Here is a 26,840-nt window from a genome sequence, read left to right as displayed (position 1 = left end):
ATCCCCTTTTCAAATAAATCTGAAGTCTAAACTGCAATTAAGTTTTTTATCTTACAATTCATATCCATGCATTTTAAGAATTATTCTTTGCTATCTTTTCCACAAATCTTCTTCCAGTGATTGACGTAAATAAAATGGAAGAGCTTAAAATAATTTTAAAAAGGATGATTTTGTACAAAGAAGAGTTTTTGGTTAGCAGAGTTAATGCATTCCTGAGAAACACTCAATTCATAGTGAACAGGTTGCTGACTTCCTGAGCATTTGATTCTACCATCTTTGTGGTTGTTGAATGTCCCATATTCCCATCAACAGCAATCACTAAAAACAAAGAATGAAGCACAACTGGCAAAGCTGCTGATAAATGTGTATATGGAGAAATATAACTTCTCCTGTACATACAATGCTCATCTTTAATATGACACAAAGTGTCAGTCATTCTAATTAACTTTTGACTTAGGCAACATATAGGCTGATGATGGGCTATGAAAGGGTAGTGGTGCAAGTAATAAGCAAGAATGTCATTTTTATTGGTTTCTTGCCCTCAGGACAGCTAATCACATGACAAAGGTAGCATGCTACAGCAAGGAATGACAGTATAATAATGCACACCACTGAATTCGTTTAATGGAGAATTAATCAAAATCTGTCCAAAAATAGATAGCAGATGAGATTACAATGTTATAAACTAATCATCTTCCACCCCCATCCCCGACAAATGATTATAGGTTACAGAACTGCACTGCCATTTCCTCTTACAAGAAATAAAGTACTGAGCTAAAAGATGATGATAAAAAAAAAAATAACACTTCTGGTGACTACTGGAGGTGGCCAAAGTTTTGATGTAAAGTCCTATTTTCCTGCTAAAATGTTTTCATTTTGTTCTACTGCTTCTGTGAAGATCATTAATAAATGAAGTATCAAAATCAGTACTAACATCTTATGTTTCGACATAGATTGTAATAATACGAGTGGTTTCTCTATATAAACTTCTGAAAAAATTACCTTCTTTCTCATGCAAACTGCTTACATTGGAAAAACATTTTCATTTGACTGTTCTGTGAACAAGGATTTAAGCATTTTTAACCCTCCTGACTGCATGCCAGATATTTCAGATATAGGACCACAGGATAATTCAGGATGGAAGGGACCTCAGGAAGTCTGCCATGGGACTGCTCATCCTCTTGACGTTAAATACATGATTTTGTGTAAACAAGGTCCACAATTTCAATTTTTATTAAACTTTTTATTTTTACAACACCAAACCTTGAAGCATTGAACTCAGAAGACAAATACAGGCTCCTATGCCAATGCAGAGAGATTACCAATACTTCTGCTTGGTTTCCAGCCAGACACCTAAATTCCCATCACTGCCCATGTTCCTGAGCCCACATTGGTCATATGATGAGAAAACAGTTTCACACCTGACTGAATCTTGATGTGACTAAAATTAGGCACCCATTTGTCTATCATCTCATTTAGCTGTGGCAGTGTTGGATAAATGCTTAAAGCTTTCCTAAGCACCTGGCCAAGGACAGGCAAGCATGGCCATCTTGCCTCTCCCACCTCTTCATCCAGAGATTAATTCCTTCTGCTAAGATATGTGAAATCGAAATTTGATTCTTCCCTCCTCCTGCCCGATAAGGATCAAAGATCTGCATCCAGGCCTGAAGGAGTACTGTAGTCACCTGACAGGAGTTTTCTGAGACATGCCCTCCTAGTGCATCCCTTTCATTAGGGAAAAAATAATTAAATATTCATGGGAGCAGTGGCAGAAAAACAGATTTCTCTTTTCCCAGTTGAGTGCCTGTATCACCTGGCTACTGAGTCACTGTCACTCTTTGTGGCCTAATTCTGTAATGATTTCCATGACAACAGAACTATTTGCTATTTGAATATTGTGGAGTCTGAAAAAATATCTTTACAGATAATAATGTGAAGAAATATCACAGATAATATTAAAAGCAAAAGAAAAAATGGTAAAAACAGCCACTACCCAGGAAGCAATCATCATCTCCAACTTCAGCAGGCAATTTCTCTGTGTTTGCAGGATAGCAACAGAAACTGCTTATGTGCATCAAAAGATCTTTTCTGCCATAGTGAGATAAATACATACTTAGTTGCCGATTTCCTAATCTTCAATTAAGAAGTGCAGCATGTCAAAATGCAGCCTTGCTTGGCTCCTCAGATATATGTCCATCGTGTTTTTTGGGGGGGATTTTTTTACTTGCCTATTTGATGTTTGTGGTATGCAAGGCAATCTCATTTTACATGAAAAAGGATTCTTATAATTGGAAATTTGTAGTTGAAAAATGAAACTTACTTCCCAGGAACTGGAGCTCTTCACAATGTGCGTGCATTACATGCACATATGCATCCTACCACGGGAGGGAACAAGCCCCAGTCATTCAGCTCCAAACAATTTTGTTTTCCCCAGTGTTTCTCACAGAGGCCACATCTATCCTACCCTTCCTTGTGTTGTACGTCAAGGGCAGAAAGCTCAGTGCTTCTCCCTCCTCTCTTCCCTGCTATGGCACATCCCAGAATGCCACTCCAAGAAAAGGAGGGAAGGCAAGACACAAAACATACAGGGACCACACATCACAAAAATATTCCCTAAATAAGTTCTCAGTCTCTGCCAAATGCTTGTACAGATGCACAGGCTCCGGAGCAGACCCCAGATCACTTTAAGGTGAGCCCTGAAATTCCAAGCAGATGCGGGAGCACCCCAGAGACATGTGCTCCTGAAGCCATTGCTACGGCATCACATTAGGGGCATGAGAAGATCTTGAGAGAGAGGCTTTGCAAATGTCAGGAGAGAAAGCTGCTTCATGTCCTGTAGGGAAATAAACTGACCATTGCAGCTGGGCCGAGGTCAAAGCTGCTGCTGCACACCTCAGCGCATACCGAGGTCAAGTTAAGATGGTTTGGGGATAATATCACTGTGACCTTCATTTGTTTATTATTAAGATCCATTTCAGGATTTCAGGAAAGACTCCATTCAGGGAAGGTCGAAATCAGGCAGCCTTTTACATCAAGAAAACACAGAGAATCCTCAGAAGTGAAATTAGTAAGCAAACAGAGACAGAAGGCCTTGCATCTCCCTTTCTCAAATAAGAAGTGTTGTCCAAAGCATGTGGAAGGGTTTGAAGTAATGCTTTTGTCACCAAAGATGGGTTTAATTTGATGAAATGCAGATGTCCGTGTATGGTCCTCTTTACAGTCAATACAGACAAAAAAAAAAACAAAATAAAACACTTTTGTGAGACCTTCCTCTTTTCCTAAATGATACATCTGTAAAACTGACAGGCTGTGCCTTGGAATGCCATATGTCTTTCTACTGATTATAGCATCAGAGAAACACAGTATAATACAGGTTGGAAGGGACATGTGGAGGACATATAGATCAATTCAGTGCTCAAATCAGGGCCAGAAAAATCAGGTAGCTCAAGGACTGGTTGCATTTTGAGTATCTCCAAAAATGAAAACTCCATAACCTCTCTGGGCACCTGTTCCAGTGTCTGACCATCTTCACAGTGAAAAATTCTTTTATAATATATAGCTAGACTTTCCTGTGTTGCAACCTGTAAGCCTGGTGTGACAAGGATAATGTAGACTGCAGATATCTAAGGGTAGGTGAGGTGAATGCTACCCTTATTGTCCTTCCACAGGTACTGAAAATAATATTCCTCCCTGATTGTCATGACTTTCCAGAAGCACACATCCAGCACTTGCAGGATCTATAAACTCAGAAGACCAATAGTCTTTTGGATTCTTGGTATTGCAAATCAACACAAAATCAACACAGGATTGTATTGTGCTTTGGTGTTTTTTTTTTTTTTTTTTTTTTTTTTTTTAATTTTTATTCCCCTGACCCTTCCCCCCCTGTTCTTCCAATCTTATCCTTATCTTTAGAGTGCTACACCACAGCCTCACACTTCTTTTGGCCATGGGAACCACTGAAAGAAAAGACAGATGGTGAGAAAGAGTACTACAGCCCTGCAAGGGGTTGCCAGCCTTCTGCTTGGGCAAGGCAGGAGTGGCAGACATCTACTACACTATTCCTGTCCATTCTTGTTCTCTAATGGGAGGATGGGACTAAATGGCTGAGTGCTGACTGGTGCAAGTGTATCCCTGAGTTCATGTGCAAGCTTCTCTAATTCCTCCATGGAAATCTGTAAAGCTGGACCTCCTCTTCATGCCTTCCTGAATGCCTCCAAAGTTATTGACCTGTTATGTTGATGGCGTGATGACTATTCATCAAAGGAGGGAGATGAGTCAGACAATCTGGAGATCAAATCAGAAAACTCCTCTTATTCTAGAGTGATGGAACATAAAAACAAAGCGGGGGATGTAAAAACAATACATCCTCTGTGGTGTGATGTGCTTATGAAGTCAACTCTTAAGTGGAAGGAGGGTCCACGTCAAAAAGAGCCATTTTAAGGCTGAAGATGTCTCCAGAGCCAAAAAGCTAGGAAGGGTAAGCTGGCAGCAGACAGGCTCAAAGGCTCAGGAGCCTTTCTTTTAGAGGGCTCCCACAGTTTCTGTGTGAGGTGCTGAGATCTTCAGGAGTTATCATCATCGAAGGGAGAGCATGGAAAGCCCATCTTTGTAGGCAGTGCCAATGGAGCAGAAACTAGCAACAGTTTCCAACTGGAGTTGGAAAGATGAGGAACTCATGGTCAGTGTTTCTGGACCAGCCTGAAACCTCAGCGGTGCTGCATCATTCCAAATTGTATCATTCATGAGCGTAGTTCTGTGAAATGAAGTGACACCTCCAGATCCAACAACACCAATGGAGAAACGTAAGGAGAAGTCTACCAGTATGAAACACAAATATTCACAGGGCAAGGATACAAAGCCATGTTTGTGTCAGCCAATTTGTCACTCGAAAACATGCTCTGGCCTTGGATTTCACTACAAGTTTGTATCCAGTGAAATGACTGCATGTACCTTAGTCCTCTCCTATGGGAGCAGGGGCTGACTCCACTAGGAAAACTACAATCAGCTCTCAACATGCTCTTTCCTGTCCAAAAAGTGAATGATACACAGACAGCACAATTCCCACAGACATGGGAGTCCATGGACATAGACTCATAAGCCTCTTATCATGGTGACAACAGGAGAACCACAATGTTGACCAAAGGAGTGTTCAAGACAGTTAGGAGAAGATGAAGGCATCCTTATTTACAGAAGCCCCTTGTTGCCTAGTGGAAGAACATCATGTCTGAATTGAAGCTCACCTAAGTGGCCCAGCATCAAGCATGAGTTAGGATAGATGACCTCCAGGGTTCCTTTTCAATCTAAATTTTTACATGACTTGGTAGATGAAAACAAATAAATTAAAAAAAAAAAAAAAAAAAAAAAAAAAAAAAAGAGATGAAAGGAATAGAAATGAACTCATTCACAGGATATATGACGGGTGTGAATGCTCTCTCTTGAATAACAGTGGTTGAGGAGAGCAGTAATTATGCAGTATCATCCATGCCCCTTTTGCACAGGGTACTTAAAGTATCCTGATACACACATGACAGACAGATACCCTAAGGAAAACAGTCTTGGCACTTGTGTGCTGGAGGTGCATGGAGGCCTGCAGTGCAGCGTGCACACAGACAGGCACTGTGAGGATAACTATATTTTATTCCCCAGCATAAAACTCAATTGTCCCAATAATGACATGGCTTGCAGCCAACAGTACTGTTGTGTTTTGCTCCGAACAATAATTGAGTTGACAGTCCATTTTTTCACTGGGGGTTGAAATATCAAATTTGATCAGATATTAGTACTGATGCTGTTGCATTTTGCCAGCTTGCCAGTTTTTCTGGATGACAGGCAGATTTGTGATCACAGCACCATGACTGAGAGTCACAGCTGTGGCAGGAGATTGCCTTGGTCGTGGGTTCAGAAACTTGTGCTGCAGAATATAATACACTGCAAGAGTGGGAAAATGGGTCAAACAGACAGGAGTCAGACTCATGAGTAACAGGTGACTCTCTGAATTCATAGTCACTGAAAATGCCGTGGTCTGTGATGACTTTGCTGCAATTTCCCAGTCTAACTCCTGCCCCTTCTGGACTTTGGATGAATTTCTAACAAGGGGGAAACAACACAGATAAGGAATATTACAACATGTGTCTTTTCTGTAGCTCTGTTCAACTGGAAGCTGGTGATTACATTTGAACCTTTCCAGTCTGTCCTTCAGGATTTTTTTTTTTTTCAGGTTTTTATTCAGGGAAACACATTGTGCATATGGTTTAGTCTCCTTGTTTTCAAGAGCATGCTTAGCTTTAGGAGTGTGCTTAAATACCTTCTCAAACTGCTCTGTGATACGTGCCTTACCACAGGCAGGAATAACTGCTTAGCCATGTAGCAGTTCACCCACAAAGTTCTTACTACCCAGATGGCTCATTACACCTCTCGCAATCTCTGCTGGATGCCAAATGGCTCCTAAATGAAGCTAAAGGAGCAGTACTTGACCTTCTAATGCCATGTATAGTTGATATTGCTTGGGAAGCCATTCTTCTTCCCCTCTATAAAAGCCAAACAATCACACTCTCCTCATGCAATGGTGGTGAACTAAGTTACTTAGCATAAAAGCTTCATGATTTGAAAAGGATGCAAGCAGGTAGGGAGTTCTTAAATATGTACATCTTGATGATACTTCCTGAACAGCTTCCCCCATCAGAAGCTACACCTGCTGACACTCTGCAACCTTAGACAGTCCCTGTTTCCAAAGAACTGAGAGGTAAGTGAACACATTATGTATGCCTGTCATTCTTACCCAATAAGCTCTTTTTTCCTCTTAGACAATTTTAATCATAATTTGACAGAAAGAGAGAATTCTCTATCCAAGTTCCTATGAATCTCAAGAAAACAAGCAGCCAAATAAAGGATGAAGGCCCATGTTACTGCTTCCCCATGCTCAAGCTGTATCATGACTTCAGCTGACTTTGTGGTGATCAGAGAATCCACACGTCAAAAAATGAATTATGAATGGAGGAGTCATAGGAAACGTGCAACTCATCAGGCACCAGCAACACCAGATTTCTTTTTGCCTGGAAGATCATGGTGAGCACAGTCACATGCACTTCCCGAATCCTTGGTGCTCCTGTGATTTTTTATCCTTTTTGAACAGTATTAACCAAACATGACAGAGGAACAGCTAGAAAAAGGAGAAAAATGCCCAAGCATTCATTTCAGTTCACATCTAAAATCCCATCAATTAATCTCTGAAGTTGTATGTAGGAGCCTATGTGTCACTCTCAGAATACTGAGAACAGGAAGGAGAAAGAAGGGAACTTTAGAGATGTATATAGAGAGAAGAGAAAATTCTGGTTTCCAAACATCAGCTTAAAAGCATCTTCAGTGGGTTTTAAGCATGATTTTGATTAGTATTTTTGTAAGACAGACAACTTATAACAAGCACAGCTGTGGAAAAAATAATTCTAAGTAAAAAAATAATCTTAATAATTATAACTCATTATCATCACTCTTATGCAGCACACCTTTCTCACAAACTGCTGTCAGGTATTGAGACTAGTTCATGTGTGTCAATTTTGGGGGTAATAGTTAGGAATATCAATAGCTTGGTTCTATGTGTCCACAGCCATCAGGATCATATACATTCTTTTATGGTATAAACCCATTAATCACTCAATTTCCAGCCCAGTAAAAGAACAGGGTAACTGCACCCAACTGACATCAATGAATGAAGAGAACCACCTCCCTCGGCTGTGGATCTCCCCTGTACCTATCCTTTTTTGAGGAAATCTCTCCCAAGAAGCAAGTCCCCAGATGATGTTTGCAGACTTATGGCCCTTTCTGGACTGGAAATTTATTTAAACCTGAAAGCTGGGGAAGAGGCCCCTAGAAAAACCCCCAGCATGTGCTCTTGACTCTGGTAAAGAGCTGAACCAGGAGCTCCTCCAGGTACTTAAAGGCTATCTATGTCTTGTTACAGTGCCCAACTCATTCAAATACAGGAGGGCAGTAAGGTGCAGTGTGCAATACTTAACCCAGTCTCAAAACATTTGCACCCATAGCCTAACAAACTGATCATATGTAAGCTAAATTTAAACAGGAAAAATGTGCACAAAATCTGTTTATTTCCTCTATCACAATTAGACATTAATATTTTTCTATTGGCCACATTACTTTCATAAGGGATGAAGTCAATACATGCTACTGGCTCCTGTAGTTCTTAAAGAAAAAACTGGGTTTGAATTGCAAATAATGATATATTCACAAACATCCACCCCAAGAGATCTCTTTGGAGGAGAGATGATGACACAATTATTACATGTAATCTTGCTTCGTTTGCCAAGCTGATTTGCTTCAGAGAAATGACTGAGAGATAAACTCAGCGGAGTTTCCATGGGACTTTGAGCTAGAGAGAACAGAGAGAGGCCAAGCTGTGCATCAAACGGAGATTGCCACTAATCCAAAACTGCCAGTGCTGGTTTCCCAGCAGTTCAGAGCATGGCTGCTTCTTAACAAATTAGAAATGACAAATTTAGCACAAGTTCAAAGGGAGTAGAGTACTGATACAGGAGCCAGGGCACCACATAAGCTCTTGTACTAATACCAATGCTTTGGTTCAGTCAAAGTTCCCTATACATAATATATCCTACTTTGTAATTTTTGCTCTTACCAATGGATCCTTCACGCCTCAACACAGGATACCCGATGCTACGTGGCTCCATCCATTTTTCCTGGCTTATCCACTCACATATCTACCACTTACCTACCTATTCCAGTTTCCCCTGGAATTCAAAATCAGTGCTAAGATCAGAGCTCTGGCAGGCAGAAATCAGCTCTGCTTCAGTGAAATCTCTAGTTAACCCAAGCTGTAATAGATAAGATCGACTATATAGCTCTGATCTGAAGGGGAGCATCTCTAATCCTCCTCTTCACTTAGCCCATACTCCCTTCCAACTGTTACAAGCTTGACAGCATCTGCTACCACCGGTCTGAGAGCAGCTTTACTTCTATTCTCCACTTAGACTCTGGTTTTATGATACTTTATGACCATCCACACCCTGTCAACAACCGCCCACATTTCAGTATTGGACCTGAAATGTGAACTGGAAGGATGAGGCTCCATGTGCTCCTTCCCTTCCCGCAGAGTGTCCCTCTTGCAGACCAGCTCCTGCAAAGGAAGCAGGGGGTGTCCCTTGAGTTGAAGCCAAGAGACAGAAAAAAGGACTAGGGCTACACAAATCCCTCCAAATGTTTTCCACTAAAAATGCCTGGCAATATGCAGTCAAGCCCAGAAGAGTGAAGTAACACTGTGTACTTGCAGCATGAAGAAATAATGTGAAAAGACATTCAACAGGGAATTGACTAAGACAGAACCAGGGCCTGCCAAAGAGTTCAGGTTCCTAATGGTCCTCCTGCTTCACGACAGTGACATCTTGAACGAATGTCTGTATTTGATTAGATTATACTGTAATCGGTGTGCAACAACTTTAAGGCAGTAGATCTTTGTATCTGCAAGTGCTCCAAATAGAAATGTATATGACCATGGGTAGCCTGCTACTGAGAGCATGTTGTCTGCACTCCAGCTTCAGGAGCTTTCAATCTGTTAAAATACCATGGAATATATGTCAATATATCCATGGAAAAGGGCCATCATACTTTCTACTACACTTCCTGTTTCATTGCCAGTCTCTTTCAAAGCCAGGGAAGGACGTTTCTTTGAGCATTTGTGTTTCACCGTGCCTTCATTTCCATCAAGACACCCGTAACACATATTGCAGTCTGTTGCAGGCTTCTTTATGCCCCGAGGGGAGAGAGGGGTGCGAGCTGTTCAAATCCAAATCCCTGCATAAACTCGATGCAGCCTCCAAAACTGAGGCCCCGCTGCCAGTGGCAGTCAATGGGAAAACTATTGCACACCAAGAACTGTCGACTGCGAGGGGTCTGGGTAGTAATGAAATCCTGCATGTAATGCTGTTAGTGGAGCTTCTGTTCAGATTTAACACAACGAGATCTGTCGACTAACCTGGGACACAGCTTGGTGGACGGGATGCTTCCTGGGAAAGCAGCAGACCTGGGTTACAGACCTCAGGCGCAGGAGGGAACTGAACCTGGTTTTCCCTTTGGAGGATTTCTTTATGCATCAGTAAATCATGTTGAGAAAGGTAATCTCCTTTTTGCAATTCAGTTTTTCTTGCAAGTCAGCTCTTCCTATACTCACCCTTCTGCAGTCCTGAGAAAGGCAGGACTCACAGTACCCTACACCGAGAGAAGCCCTGCGGCCCAGCCAGAACCTTCTTGGTAAATGCTTGTGCTTGTCCCATATCTCTAGTTTTACAGCAATAATGAGCTGTATGAGCTATGCACGGCTACAAACCTTGTTAGGCCTTGTCTGGTCTTGAACATGTTTTAGCTTGGTTTTTGCTGTTTCTGCAAAAGTCAAGAAATTTCTGCTGCACTTGCTGCTTGCTCTACAATCAGATGCCTACTGTCTAGTTTGGCCAGCTGTAAAGTGAAATTACCCTGTGATTATTTGCCTGTTGACTGTCTTGTGGTTTTGAACCTGTTTTAGTTTCATTGTTACCTAATTCTCTTTAACTTCAGTTATGTTTAGCTTTGTGCAATCACAGATTCTTTCCCTCCCCCAAAAAAAGAAATCATGGTTTATACAGAAAAGGATTAGCAAAAGTAAATAACTGTGGTACAACTAACCCTGTGAATCAACAGGAGAGTGTAACCTATGAACTACTGTGATGTTGAACCACAGAGAAAAAATAATTTTGAGTGAGCCAAAAACTCAGGATAAGGAAAACCCCATCATCAACACCACACTCCTCTCAGAAAAAGCATGCGGTGCTGACAAGTCACCCTACTAATGCATTAGAGGATGGAAACATAACATTGGAGGGAAGGACAGATAGTTATACTGTACTACTAATGATCCTTTACAGGTATGTGGTGATCTAGATTCTTGTTATAAGTGGTTTAAAAATAAGCAGGTGTTGCATTTTGATTAGACTGGAAAGACGTGAATTAGAATAGAGATAAATTCTGATTCTTACATTCTTGTATTAGATGGGTTCTTTTGGTTGCCTATATTTTGTATGGAAACATTTGGAATTCTGTATGTAAAAATATGCACATGTATATATACACATAAAGTGATTTACAGAAGACTTTTATTACACAGCAGTGCAGCTGTGGAAACTATCACAAGGTTGATTCATGAATTTAAAGTAAATCAAACCAAGTCAATTGCTGGAAGATCTGTATGCTGCTATGAACAGCAGTAGATAAAGTGCGTAAAATATCTGTGAAAGTGATCCTCTGAATCCCAGAGTTAATATACTTTTTTAAGCAGACTATGAGGAATTATATTTTTTCCATTACTTAAAAATATTTAACTATAATTTGTGTTGTCAAGATTAATTCTCCTTCTTAGGAGAGATGATACAGGACAAAACACAAAGCAAGAGCTTCTTTTATAGCAAAAAGGGACCCAATCAATCAGTTCAGTGTTGTTCTGAATAACGGCAAAACTCTGAATCTAGCCCTTACCCCACGAAAAATACCTAAACCAAAACAGTCTCTTTTTTCTTTGTTACTTATGAGTCACTACCAAAAGAGATGCCAGTTAAATGAAAAACCTTACTGAAGATTTTCAGTGCTGACCCTTTCAATGCTCTTAATTTTTAGTGTCACATCAATCTCACTCTCATTGTAACTATTATCATCAAGCAAAGATGATTGCTCTTTATAAGCAGTCAAAAGAGGCTTCTGAGGGTTGCCAGCAAAGAACAGTTAAGGGAAAACTTTTGCAATTAATAGACTATTTTGCCTTTCTTCCTGAAGACATAAGGTTATAAAATCTCCTTTAAAAATAGACTAAGGTGAAAAGAAGTCTTTGCGATTATGGGATAAATTTCGTTTGAGGTCAATGAGTGCATTCTCAATTCAATATTAGACTACGCAGCAGAGGACCGGATGGTCAGCCCCCAGATCTTGCCACAATCATCTATCACAAGGTAAAATCAAGTCTTTCATTTCCTTTGCTTTTTCATGTTGCTCAGAGGGCAACGTAACAACAGTACAATCCTCTGCAGATTTGTTCTTGGCCGTCTCTTGCCCTGGTTACTGATTACTAAAAATACTATAGAGATACTCTGCTGAAGGATTTATTCAGGCTTGCAAAGTGTTTCCATTTAACCAATGCTTTAATCACCAATTAGTACACACGCTGCAGCTATTAACTCACTACAGCTTTATCTTAAGTGAATAAAACCCATCAGCTTGCTTCTGCTTTAGAAAAAATAACAGGAACGAGCATCACAGGACTTTCTGAGCTAAACAGTGGCTCCATTTTTATGAAGATAACCATGTCATGGTTAGACAGAAAGCAGCAGGCATTCCTAGTTTTCAGGAACTGGACAAATTGGTTCAAAATGCTTCAAGGTCAAAAATCTTTTAAAATACATTCCAGCCAAGCTCAAGATGTAGCATGTCTTTTACGTTTACTGTAGACAATTATGGAGCAATACCAAAGTCATGATCTATGCAGACATAATGGTGAGCTGAAATCCTAAACCACTGGAAGTCGTTTAACAATGTATGTTAAATATGACTAATTGATGAAACTCATATCCACATAGAAATCTAATGCTCTGTATCACTGCCAAACAATGTGCAATCTGCATCTTCAACTTTACATTTATGATACCTGACTAGTGCCCTGAGCAATTCTTAACTCTGCCACCTTCACTTTAACAGGGATGAGTACCAGATGCTCCTGAAGAAGTTACAAGAGGGCATCAAAATATATACCTTGTCCATTGTGGAAGCTTCTTCATACCTCCCTGCCAATTAATGGCTGGCTCTGAAGCATGAGGGTTTATAATGCTTGTTTTTTTTCTCTTTATCCTTCCTAGTACAACTGTGGATATTCTCATTAGCTCATTTCCTATTAAGTTCCATACCTTGAGGCCACAAGCAGCACAGGTTCATTATCTGGCATTACTTTTAATTCTGATTGTTCAGTGCTTGAAAAAATGAACAGTAAAAACTTCTAAATGCCTTAATGACATGTGATTCTCTAAGGGTGCTCCTAATGAGAAATAAAGCCACCTTTTTCACAAGGAATAAAATACCAGTGTTGGAATAAAGATTACCAGGACCAATGACTGTTCCTTACAAACCATACACATGCTTTTACGTTCTTAAGTTTTTCCCTAAACATTTGTTATGTGGATACTACTCCTCATCCTACATCCTTGCTGAAGATATTTCAAAATCATTTAAAGCCCTAACAGCTATAGTTTCTTCTTCTTTTTCTATTTTTGCAAGCAAAGCAGCAATTTAAGTCCACATAACAGACCCAACAGATTTGCATTAAAAATATGTGACTTGAACACAAAAACAAGGAGCCTTTTGACAAGCTCACTCTACAAACTGATGAATATACTGTACCTAACTGTGATGAAATATTTAATACTACAGGCTATTTGCAGTTCACTTATAAAAAGCCACTGACAACTCTGAGGAAACTGTGAAAAACATACTAAAGAATTCTGCTGATGAACTACATTTTCAAAGGGAAGAGTCACTCTTCTATTTTCCTAACCAACAAGGTTAGCATTAAGAAACTGCTTATTGTGACTTTGACAATACCCTCCTGTGGTTTCATCCTCACCTGCCTTCATAAACTGTGCGCTTGTGACTGTGCAATCCCAAGTACTACATAAAGAATCACGGATGTCTGAGTGAGAAGTAGCAGAACATTTGGTGCAGATGAGGACTACAAAGACTATATTTTCAGAAGCTTATGCCAACAGGAGTAGCCTAATCTTATATATATCCAAACACAAAGGTTCCTCTCAGTGTTACAGCTCCAAATTAAAGGACAAATGTGATGCCGGGAGAGGAAGCTGGAAATGACACAGAAGAAGGGAAGAACTCATGATACACAGAAAGAAGAAAGCTGTCCCTTAAAAAGTATCCAAAGTGAAGAGGCACAGCCAAGATGCTTTAGAAGAGGAGAGCTAGAACAGGAGCTCAAATGAGATGCAGGACTGCAAGGCCAAGGATTGCACCTAATGATGGGTCTAGAGAGGCAGAGAACCATTCATGATTCTTTCTTATTAGATGTTAGTAAACCAATTACACAGCCTTGTCAAGAATGAATCACAGGTGAAAGCCCTGTACACCTCCCCATAGACAACCACTCACAACTAGGATTCCAAGATATCTCATCCCCCATCATAGAAGAATTTATTGAATTTCATGACCACACCCTAGTTGCACTAGCAATTTGCAGCAACTTGGTCCTTTACCTACTAACATTTATACTAATAGAAAAACTATCCTCCAGCACCGTCAATGCACAAGAAATTGAACTAGTCTGAACAATTCTACCAGCTACTGTCCTCATCCTGCTTTCCCTGCCCTCCTTAAAAATCCTATATATAATAGACAAAATCAACCTGATCTGACCCTAAAAGCCATTGGACATCGATTATACTGAACTTACGAGTACACAGACTTCAAAGACCTGACATTCGACTCATACATAAACCCTACAACAGAACTCCCACCAGGACACTTCAAATTACTAGAAGTCGACCACCGTGTTGTTACTCCCATAGAATCCCCCATCCGCATTATAATCACCGCCAGTGACGTATTCCACTCACTCCTGAACAGTCCCCACCCTAGGAGTGAAAACAGAAGGGATGAGTGGTTAGACTCAAGCCCTCTAACCAAACGCAGGCCCATACAGTGCAGATTTCTGCAGCTTGGCTAGCTCCCCAACACAAATTTGCAGTCAATAAGGAATATCTTTCATCCTCACACAGATGCCTGAATTGGGTGTTGTTTGTTTTCAGTGAGCATTTAGGGAATCCTGAGGAACAAGCTCAAATGCAAATATCTGTATTACTGGTTTTAAAAACTAGCTATTGCAAATCCTGCTAAGAAGTCTTATACAGCCCAGAAACATAGTTGTTTAGAAAACAGATGCCCAAGAAGCTGTTGGAAACAAAGTTTGGAAATCTGGAAAGACTGTTTCCACCTGGGAGCAATTTTTAGGAAGTGCCAGTGAATTCTAAAATTTAATAGTTCTTATAATATGTGTTCAGTGGTACTTACAGTTGCAGATTTTTATTAAATAAAATTCAAAGGAGTCATGAGAATGTTTATATAAATCAGGAAAATATAAACCAAAACTTTAATGTGATAAAGCAAAATTAGTCCAACCACTAACACTTTAAGCATACAACCAGCTGCCAAGAGCACAGCCTTAACACAACCAATGATCACGATATGCAAAATTTATCATTTTACTGTTATTGACCTGGACATATAGCCTGGATATAATGATTTGAGCACTGGTAATCTGTCAGTGCCTTCAAACTGTTGATCTGATTTACCTTGTCACATGTCTTATTCCGTTGCAGTTAAAACTCGGGGCTGTGAATGTAGTTGTAATGAACTTGTCATCCACAACTACTCCAGAGATGTATGAAAATGGTGCATCAAATCTCTCCAGCCCAAATTAATTTTATATCGAAACCAAGACCATGGGCAGATGAACACAGAGGTAACATCTGGAAAGTGGCAGGGATGAGTCTGTGCTCCAGAAAGATTTGGATGAAAACTGAGGTTTGCAGTCCAGACAATCAGGTAGAAGACTGCCATAGCAGCTTAACTCAGTCTACCACCAGGCAGCCCACAGCAACTTCCAACAACAGTGTCTATGTAAGGCAGACAAACTGATCCAGGATCTTTACAACAGGGGCCAAGACTGCAGTAAGACATTATGGGATGTGTAGGCTCTCAAGCTATGAGCATCCTGGTGCAGCAGTAGGGCTCTCTCAAGAGCAGGTGAAAGTGCTTTACTCTTTTCCAAGCCTCTCATATGTCTTGTGCTTCCTCAAGTAATGCAAAATACACTGAGGACAGGAAACCTGCCATCTGAGACTGTCCATCTCATGCTAGGTTTTTAGTGACACTGAAACTACACTACTTTTTGAGAAAAAAAATGATGTAAATATAAGTCAGCATTTCATCAATCTACCTGTGCTGCAGAACACATATCATTACAGATGGATAACCAGGAAACTTTGCCTTTAAGGACTGTGCAAAGTTTTCTTATTTACATCAGCAACTTCCCAGATCCAAACATTAGTATCAGGCAGGAAAAAGCCATACTACAGAGATATACAGTTTTATTTGTATTTATATAATTGAACTATAAATTTATGAAAAAACATACAATAAAAAGAAATTAAAGTAACACTAAATAATATTAAGAATTAACGTGTCTGAAAAAAGCTACCAGTGTCATTCTTCAACACTGTCTATAAATTCTAGGCATGGGCACTTTAACACAAGCACAGAAACATCACTGATTATAAAATCAGAGATTGATTCCCAGGAAAAAAGCAACGTAAGAATACACCTGATTATTCATTTATACCAAGAATAAAACCAGTAGATTTAATACTTATACAGGATCAGTTACACGATTGCCGATATTCAGCTGCCTACAAATGCTCCATGCTTGAAAATATTTGTTAGTTACCATACCAATCTCTATATTTAACAATTACAAGCTTGCTAGCTGTCTAGGAGTTACTTACTTATATGCTGCATTTCAGAATGACTGAACTCTTACCCCTTACCACAGAAAAAACTAAAGATGCTTTATTTGTTGGGCCTGGTGGAAATACAAGAGATCCAGTGTTTGGCAGCAAATCAGTAGCAAGGCTTCTTTCTTTCAACTGCTTTTTAGAGATGCTGGCAAGGCTGGATGCTCTCTCTTTTAAGTCTTCTCAGGAGCTCCTTCACTAATGAAAATGAGCATTTCTCTTCAGAAATCTCTAGTGCCTTTCTCAAGATCTATTTATATCACCTTTATAGCTTCCCCATCCCAGTAACTTTGGTCTTTGAAAAGTCACTGATTCAGGTGTCCGTCAGACCAGTAGGTGTGAAAACACACCTCTTTTGACTCAGATTAGGCCAGGTATTATCTCAGTTACCCTAAAAAATCCTTACTGAATTCCTCTTTGTAAGCATCATGCAGAGTAAAAAGCCTTCCATCATCACTGCCTTTTAAAACGCACCTTACTACGCCATTCTTTTTATTACACATTTCATTGCTCAGACACCCACATCCAGGGTGAACAGTATGTTCAGAAGAACCCATTAATCAGCAGATTTAGTAAAAGATTATGGAAGACAAACCAGAAGGACTTTAAGAAGTTTTGTCCATTTCACAGTCCCAAAGATGGATTGGCAATACTTAAAACCTTCCCAATGTATATTCTCTTTACTACTTTTACTACTACAGATACTCTCTTACTACTTTACTACTCCTGAGGATGTTTTGTGGCATCTCATGTTTCATCACTGTAGTGTAGTGGTTAAAGAGCTTCCCCTAAAGTTTAGCCTAGATCTCTCTCATTACCATGATGACACTTACTGAGAATACGAGCCTGACTTTTTCTTTTGATCACAAGTCCGGCGAAAAGGTGTCATATAAAAATTGATGTAAGAAAATCCCTTGGAAGCCTCCAGCCTGAATATCAACTAAAGGAGAAGAGCAGGAGTGATATGAGCTGTTTAGGCAGCACACACAGACGGGGCAGCAGCATCACCATCTGCTGGAAGGAGCGAATTTAGCTAACATACCAGTTGCCACCAAAGGAGGAGTGAGAAATGCCTTTGGCAGATATGCAACATAATGAGAGGAACACGGAGACGCCACACACTGCCCAGTTCACAAGAAGTAAAAAGTCAAATGGATTTCCCAGGCCACAGAGCAGAATAAATCTACCCTGACAGTCTCAATAAGAGTAGTTTCAGATGTCATGTATTTTAGCTATTAAACATAGTTTAGATAGAAAGCCTAACCTTTTTAAAATTCACCTCCCTCCTAGTTGAAGCCATCTGCTATGGTGGAGAACTCCTGGTCTCCTCTGCCCAAGCAGAACCGGATTAGACTTCCCATCAGTGAGATGGAGGGTCGGCTCAGAGGGATCAGGACAGCAGGCAAGCGTGTGCTTCGGGATCTGCCCATCAGTTTGTAAGGAGTCAAGAGCAAAGAGAGTGTGAAAGGCTGATAATCGCCTCGGGAACAGATTGGGCTCCTGCTGAAGAGGAATTTAGCACTTCTCTGCAGGCACCGCCTGGTCAGATGGTGCTCCTTCGTGCTGCAGCTCTCTGCATGCGACCAAGCAGCTAACGCTCACAGTATTTTCCTAATATCTGATCTCTTCACAACTGCTGTAGTAGCTCCAGGGGTCCTGTGAGAGGGGGAATGGGAGGCCTCCACACACAGTTGGACGTGCGACACCCTATGGCAGAGCTTAGGGGACAGCGTGGGGGAGATGCCTCCAGAACCACTGCGGGAGTGTGAGGCAGCGTGGTGTTCTCCAGAGGGACTCATGACATCACTAATGACTTCAAAGCAAACCAGGGGGAGAGCAGCGGTCCCAGCGCATTTGGCTACCAGATTTAATAGCGACAGATTGGCTCTTCGTGCTGTTGTTTGAGCCTTCCCAAGGGCTCACGCTGACAGGATGACAGAGGCAAGCTCCTAACACATTGACTTCAGTAGCCTGCGGTGTCATTTTTGGTGGTTAGAGCCCAGGCTCTGAGAGGTGCTGAAGAGGGTTACCACATCAATGTCATTGGTGTTGAGAGGTGTGGCCAGAGGAGAGCCTGCACACATGGCATACAACAGCCATCAGTGCTCTGCCAGCCACTTTTTGTTGGGTTTAACATTAAAAAAGGCTGGGAATTGGGGGTGAGGGTAGGATGGGAATCACCAAAAAAAGTAATTTATGCTGTACTGCCTACCTGTCACTGCCCTTTCGTACCAGCCAACCTTCCCAAAGCCATGGTCACACAAGCCCCTAAATTGATCATCAACGAAACTTGTCCAGGAAGGCATAGATTTTATCTGTAGGACAACCTGTGTAATTTATCTCAGTGTAGAAACAAAGTGGTGACGAGGACTTTTGGCCACTGTGGAAGTATGGAGGATCACAGCTGGTTAGCTTGCTAATAAGCAATGCAGGTAAGCATCACCACCAACAATTTTAGAGTGAAGCAACCACAGTATGATAGACAGCATGTGGAAAAATAAAATAATGCATCCAGCTTTGTGTCAGTGGAGATAGCCCTGGCACCTCCTTCATACTCCTGCCAATGCAGTGTGGGTTTGCAGCATCTTCTCCCCCATGCTCTGATGAACTGCCTCAATCACAGCCCCACCAAGCTCCAAGGCAAGCGCCAACACCCACCCGTTCTTCTGATAACACGTTTCCTATTACAGTCGTTTCCCTACTCTTACAAGGGAAGTGTGTGTCAAGGATTCCATTCCTGTCCTCAGGACCTAACTATGACATTGTATTTAAAAAAAATTTGTGGTATTGAATATCTGTAGCTATCAGCAGCCCACATTTTGCAGTCTGCTGAAAGCTGGCTTCGCGCTTCACCAGTATCTAATACTGGAGTTATTTATACGACACATTTGTTTCTTGCTGTAAGAAAAGACCACTTAATGCCTCCTCAGAGCCCACAAGAAAAAGTGATTATCATAATGTGCCTGAAATTGCTATGTTTTATTAAAGCTGGCGTGTCACATCCAAAGGAACTACAGCAAGCAGACTGCCTCGTGGATGATTCTATGGTGGAATCACAACCTTGTGTGTGGCCCCACTCTGCACGCTGCTAGGAGGGCTGATCAGATTTCAAATCTAATAAAGGTGGGATGTTGAATTCCTCTTAGCCCCTACTGCTAATTGCAAAAAGCAGCACCATGCTGCTGACTGTGAATGGTTTGGGAACTACTGTAAGTTCCCAGTCCCCAGCATGATATACATGACATGAGATAAACCTCTATTTATAGAAAACAATAATGTCATCATCACCCTGGCATGCTCGATTATTGTCCAAAAAATAATGATCAAATACATCAAAATGTAGTACCGCACTGTCTACACTTTAGATTATTATGTCAATGTCTATACTGTCAACCACTGGTGGTGTTGCCCTTCTGTGACCTGTACCATCACAGTCTCCTGAACCAGACTGGACCCAATGGGCACTCTGGGAGAGGGGGTGAGATACGATAGCACCCAGAAGTGTATCACTACCATGATGGATTACTGCGATGCCTCATGCCCGTGGCAGTGTTTTGCATACTTTGCAGCTACCAGCCAGATCCAGGAGTACCAGAACTAAGTTCCCTCAGGCTTCATGTCTTGCGGTAGATAGATGCTGGTGTCTAAGAGGATGAAAACCTGGCAAAATGGCCTTGATCACAATATCTAAAACTCCCTCTGCTTTGCACACTGCCACCTTTTGACTTGACTGTCCATATTCTGCTTTTCCAGTGTCCAATACATCACAAATTCACAGCACTTGCTTCTGTCTGTTCTTTCCTCCTGTCATTATTTATCCTTATGTCACCTGATAGAACTTCATCATCTTTAAGGTGTCTATCTTACTGCCAAGGTTGGAGATGGTCCATGAATTAAAAAAAAAAAAAAAAATAAAAAATTGGGGGTACACTCAGCCACAGAGACAAAGACACAAATCAGATGATCATGGAATAAGTTAGGCTATAACAAATCAGTGTGGTGGAAATATTCTTGATTTATACCAGCAACAATGTCCTTCCCGTCAAACCTTATTTCAGAAAGCAGACATAACTGATTTGAGAGATGAAGAGCATAAGTCTCCTTTCCAAATGCTGCCATGATATTTCTTTAATATAGAGGTTTAGGTATATTTAGAAACATCTTCCAGAGCAACACTTTGTATTTAAGCAGGGATCTCCAGAGGGTGTTAATTCTGAAAGCAAATGTAGAATTACAATGTAAGGTACTTGTAATTCACAACAGTAACTGAACGTGATCGTTTCCTTTGAGTATTTACAGTTGCAGAAAAACAGCACTCCAGAAATACATCTAGAGTAAGCAAGCATTCAGGCCTAGACTTTCAGTCGCTCTGCACCCTGTATAGTCACTGAAAACAGTGAAAATGGGGTATTTATCATTGCAAGCCTAACTGAAGAGCACATGGTATTCATTTCACAAGGGCATGACTACAAACTGTTGGGGTCTGCGGCAACTGCTTATTCATTTAGGACATAGAAAGCTGGTGCCAGTATTTGCAGATTATTACTTTGTGGTTAAAAGGGCTCTGAAAGTCAGACACTTTGTCTGAAAATAAGATACTTGGCATTATTTTCAACAACAAATACTCAGAATTGTTTTTCTTATTTTTTTCAACTCTATTACCTAGGTGTGACATTAAGCAGTGCCAAGCAACGACACATGTGACAGAAGGAGGAATTATAAATCGACCTAAAAAACCCCTCAAACCCACAAAGTGATGTAGAAATCTCAGGTGGTGCCCCAGTAAATATGCCACTTAAGGTAAGACTTGACTTGCAAAGGTATTTATGTCTCTGAATATCCAGACAGACACAATAGGATATTAAAATGCACTAAACCAAAAATGGTAATTAAGTGCCTAAGACTGTGTCTTTAAACACCAAAGTAACACCTTTGAAAATGTTGATTTTAGGATTTCATGGGATTTTCACCCACTATCCCTTTAGTTGAGCATAGTACTGGACTGCAAAAGAGAAACTGCTCCTGGGGAGGTATCACCAGTTCTCAAATTAACACTCTGCCCTGTTCACAAAGCTGCCTGGTGGTCACTATAACAGTGACAACTTCCAACAATTATGATGCTATGGTAAACAGGCTAACAAATATTTATGTTGTGATTTAAATGATTTTAAGTATGAATCTCTGCTGGTATTACCACCCTCATGAAACAACAATGTATTGTTACCCTAATCACACCAAAGAACCAGATAAATTATTTGAGTGTTCCCACACATCTGGGAAAGAGATTTCAAGAGCAGAAAAAAGCAAAGGACTAAATGATGTATCAGCTGGGGAGAAGAAACTTAAAAACGATGCAGCTGTTTATACATTCAAGTCATATCAAATGTCTGCTAGAGAGGAAATGTCTTTACATGTGGTGAGATTGACCCAGCCTTTCCGACGCAGGTCCCTAGAAGGGGGACTGATTCAGCAGTGCTGGGTAGCTGAGGTTTCAGCTCTTGCAATGGCCATTTACAGGCTGTTCAGCACTGATGAAAACTGAACCTTGCAGACTGGTGTCCACAGACACATAAAAGAGTCTACCAGTGGGACTACAGGTTTCCCCATCATCTTTGATACAAATAAATAAACCTCCAACCACAAAACTCTGACCAAGAAGAGTTTTTACCATAAAAAAGAGAAATATCAAAGACACTGCGGCATCCACTTAGGACTTTGGCTTCTGAAGGAGTTTCAACAGACGTGATGGCAGTACCTACAATGGTAGTGCCTAAAGTGGCATCAAATTTGGAAAACAGTGAGTGATCAAGACCTGTTGTTGTTCAGGAGTGCCAGACAACAGTTCCCTGCATAGCCGAGGGTCAATCAGTGGGCACGACACCCAAGACAAGCTTTCAGAGCTGGAATTTGAATACAGCTCTCAGCATAAACCCATGGATCAGCAGCCTTGCTCAACAGACTACTTGAATTTTTAATCACTCTCTTGAATTCAGACATCAGAGCAGGCGACTAAGTTTGACACAGTAAATCATCTGAATATGAGCTTTGTAATTGCTTCTAATTTTACACAGAAAACGCTTGGATAATATTGAGAAGTGCATCAAAAACATTTGAATAACATTGTAGTAAAGCAAGTCAAGCTCATGAGCAACAGAAAACACAACACTCAGAAAAGGCAAAATGTGTAATAGTGTCAGGAGGAACCTCTTCACCAGAGAGTTCACTGAGTCCCATTTGATTCAGAAGCCATTACCCTGCATCTGTATGTTAACGAAGCAGCTGTTCCACTGCTAATTGCTGCTCCGACAAATTGCTTTTTTCCAATTAAGATTTTATTATCGGATTTATCATTGCAAACAGAAATAGATGTATTTCAATTTTAGAAAGACAACAGAATGGTGCAATTATCCACCAGTCTTCTAGCCGGGCATAAATCAGAATCCGTAATTCCAAGGTTTTACAAATTCTTTAGAAGTTGAACAGATATCTAGATACATGTGTTTTCTGTGAATGTCTGCCTCCACAAGGATGCCTAGATTAGCCTTTTTAAATTGGGTTGCCTGGTTAAAAAGCAGGCATTTTAAGCCTTATGTAGACATTTAGGTAAATGGCTTGATTTTTAGAAATGCTGAATACTTACAAAACCCATCCACCTTTTCAGTTTGGTAGTTTTACACATTTGATGCCACAAGGTGAATTAATCTTAAAGTAACAGTTACAGCTTTCTTAAAGAGTCCTCTACTATAAGCTGACTATCAAAGTGGTAACTAGACTTTCAAATGAAAATTAACAGACTTTTGAAACTGAATTCAGCACTGCCGAAGAAATCTTAATCTGAAGAACTTCTTAGTAAGTGTACATCTCAAAGTTCCTGCTACGGTCCACCATGGCTGGAAGTACATTTCTCTGCTTACTTCTAAATGTAGTAACTTACATAAAGTCAATGAACACTGTGTTAACCACAGCAGAAGTGTAAGTGGGGTATCCTTGGATGGAAGACGAAGACTGCAAGCCTTTGTCCAGTGTTGCACCAAGACCCCAGTTCATGCAGGTGCTTCAGTTTGCAAGTAGCTCCACTGAAGACAGTGGAAGAGCTCTGGTGCTGGATAAGAACACATTCAACTTTGCTGCACTTGAGGAGGCTGTGCAATGATACTTGGGATTGTGGAAGACAAAATAAGAAGGAGACTAAGGCATTAGGCAGCAAAAATTAAGAATTCAGCAGCTTCCTAGATTGAGACACATGATTTTGGGAGGATAACATTTCAAGACACTGTAGTAGTCTCAGGAGGAGAGGAGAAGAAAATTTCTAAGACATCTGTTTTTTCTATTTCTTCCATGAAGTAACTGTACTTTATATACATCTCCCTAACTTGCAGAGATGGCACAGAAAAGTCATGCAATATAGAGGAGTGATTCCAAGCTTTCTGATTTTCAGCTGTATAATGTATGCAACTTTCAAAATACTGCTACCAGGCTCAAAAGCTGTGTCTTCACTGGACTGGATGGATAATAGTATTTTTCTTCAGAGGAAATCCAAATGGTTACCATGAAAATAAAGTATTTATCATCCTTGCAGAAAGATCTGAACACCAATATCCAGTTGAGAAATGGGATGCATAGGCAAAGGGAATTTCAAGGGCACATCTGCTTCGTACTACTGCTCATGGCAAATGTCTCTCTGAGAGGGCAAACAGCAACCAACAATAATACACAGTGATAGTACAACTACAGGAAGGACAGCCAGAGTCAGACAGCTGCCATTCTACCACTGGTGATCAGGAAAGATTATGGCTGTATTTATTTTCACATTCATTGTTTTTGTTATTGTTCTCTTTATGAACACATTCTATATTTTTTAATATCAAAACACTGTAAGTTTTCTAGAAAAGTTTCACTGGCTTTTTAGAAAGATGGAAATAAACTCTGACAGCAAATTTATAACTCAAGAAATAACTACTTTAAATACAAACAGGGCAACAACCATCCATCTATCAAGCATCAGCTTACAGTAATGGATTACAGAGAAGAGCCACTTTAGTTAATCAGGTTGGACTTTGTAATACTTTTGTGTTCCATAAATAATATTCTAATAGGAATTTTACTGTTGGAGACCACTTTGAGCAAATGGTGAAAATTAGTCTGTCCTTTGTCAGAAAGTATCAAATGAAAAGACACACTGATGGCTATCTCTGCCCTTTGAAGCAAACTATTAGAAAATCAATCTCGTTAAAGATGACCTGCACCAGCCCCAGGAAAAACCTAGCAGCTTCAAGATCACACACTGACTATCCTAAATAGCAAGGCTAAAAGGGCTAAGTCATTGAGATGCAAATGTGGTTATTTTCTCTACTTAAAAAAAGGAAAAAAAAGCCCACATTAAAACTTTCAGGGTCTCAGAGCCAATGACTTGGGAATACAACATTCACCAAGGAACTTTGCTGGAGACTACAAGGTGTATGATTAAATGGTCATGTAAGAATAGCATGCTTGGGTCCTTTTATGTATTTGTTTTCACCTGAATTGCCTAAAATACATCACACTGAGGTAGGTGTGGCAAGGCCAACAACTTTCTAGAGACTCTAGAAAGTAAGTTTTCCTAAACAGGCAAAACCTTTGACTCCCTAGGAACATTCGCTTAAGCTACCCTTAGGAAATCTATCAATAATGTAATAATAGCGATAAGTTAAAATGATGAATCCATTTATGGCAGAGGAATCCAGAAAGCTTAGAAATAATGTGTAGTCCTGACACCTTCAAGCTCTTCATGTCCTTCAGGAAGAAGTGAGCCTGTTACAATGATCAGAAACTCAATGTCACTCAGAGATGTGCACTGCCAAAGAGGCATTCCCCTGATGGATAGCTACTACAGCATTGAAGGCTGTAGGCAATTAGTAAACAGCACATTGTGCAATACAAAACTCTGTCTAAAGTGATTTGGCAAATTTCTACTGTTACAGAAAGAGGTAATGGAGTGTAATGGCCACATATATCAGATGAGGTATCAGTCATTAAGATCTCATCCAAGAGAAGAAAACAAAATAAAATGGTTAGTCTTTAATCCACATAACAGGAAAGGATAAACACCGAGGTGATTCTGCCAAGATTCACATCTGTGGTTCCAGGAAATCAAGATATTTGGGGCTTGATGCTTAAGGTTAACAATCATTCTCATCTGGCTATTCACATATCATCTTTCATCATCAAGTATTCTACAGCAGTTATAAAAGAATATACAAATCAGGATCTCTACTCATAAGAGCATTAATTTCTACTCTTCATGCTTTAAGAGCTCCTAGAACATGCAACAGAGAAATAATGGGCAGAGGAAACTTGGTGTTTTAAGGCAAGGACAGTTCAGTTTCTGCCAGTTACCATTAAATAAACGTATAGTCATCCAAGCTCTTCCACCAAGAATTAAACAAAACTCAGTCTGGCTCTTGGGTTTCTGCAGCTTTCTTTCTCTTGTTTGTACTGCAGGCCATAATCAATATGGAGACACAGTGAGATTAGGCATAAATAAATAGACAATCCTTGATGAAATAGTAGGGTAAACACATCCCTGTCCACTGTTCTTGGGTGTTTTAATTATCCACTGCCATAGAAAAATGACAGCTGTTCTGGCAGACCTATTATGAATTCAAATGAGGTTGCATGGAAAGTCCATGCTGCAAGGCTAAAACTTCCAACAACAAAAAAGGATTATGAAAAAGATAATATCTTCTATGTAATTGCTTCCTATTTCACAAACTATGGATTTTGTGAAATCTAGAGCTAGCCACCAGGACTGCTAAATATCCACAGCCAAATGCAATGAGGATGTATGCATTTTACAATAAACAACGAGTCTTGCATTCCAAAGTATGTACATTTTTAATTCAAGTAATGCATATTTTGCCCTTCATTAATTTCTTCTCAGTTTCCCAGCTTAGCTGGATATTATCTCCCCTATATCATTTTTAAGACAATAGCAGTCTTCTTTGAAATAACTGAGTGGTTCGCTGAGAGTAATCTAGTATTATACTTTCAACAATGCCCAATGCTGGATGCTTCCCAGGGAGGTACAATATACCCGTCCATTGAAGGCTAGTTTCCATAGACGTAAATAGACTTTTCAACTTTATCAAAAGCTTAGAATTATCTTTCCTTCCTCCGCAAAACATAAAACCTGGAATCACTTACCATTTTTATCCTACCAAGTGTAAGAGCGACTGCAGCACAATA

At 40.3% G+C, this 26,840-nt stretch overlaps 1 protein-coding gene across 10 annotated transcripts in view; it reads right to left on the bottom strand.

Moving 5' to 3' along the window:
- The window catches only part of FAT3 (FAT atypical cadherin 3), a 418,659-nt gene that overhangs the window by 170,091 nt on the left and 221,728 nt on the right, over positions 1–26,840 (bottom strand). The gene's annotated exons all lie outside the window — the stretch shown is intronic.

Source organism: Tyto alba, unplaced genomic scaffold, assembly GCF_018691265.1.
Source record: "Tyto alba isolate M040663 unplaced genomic scaffold, T.alba_DEE_v4.0 Super-Scaffold_2, whole genome shotgun sequence".
In the NCBI taxonomy this organism is placed as follows: Eukaryota; Metazoa; Chordata; class Aves; order Strigiformes; family Tytonidae; genus Tyto; species Tyto alba.
The sequence above is the reverse complement of the archived record's forward strand: the minus strand, read 5'-3'. Positions and strand labels throughout refer to the sequence as shown.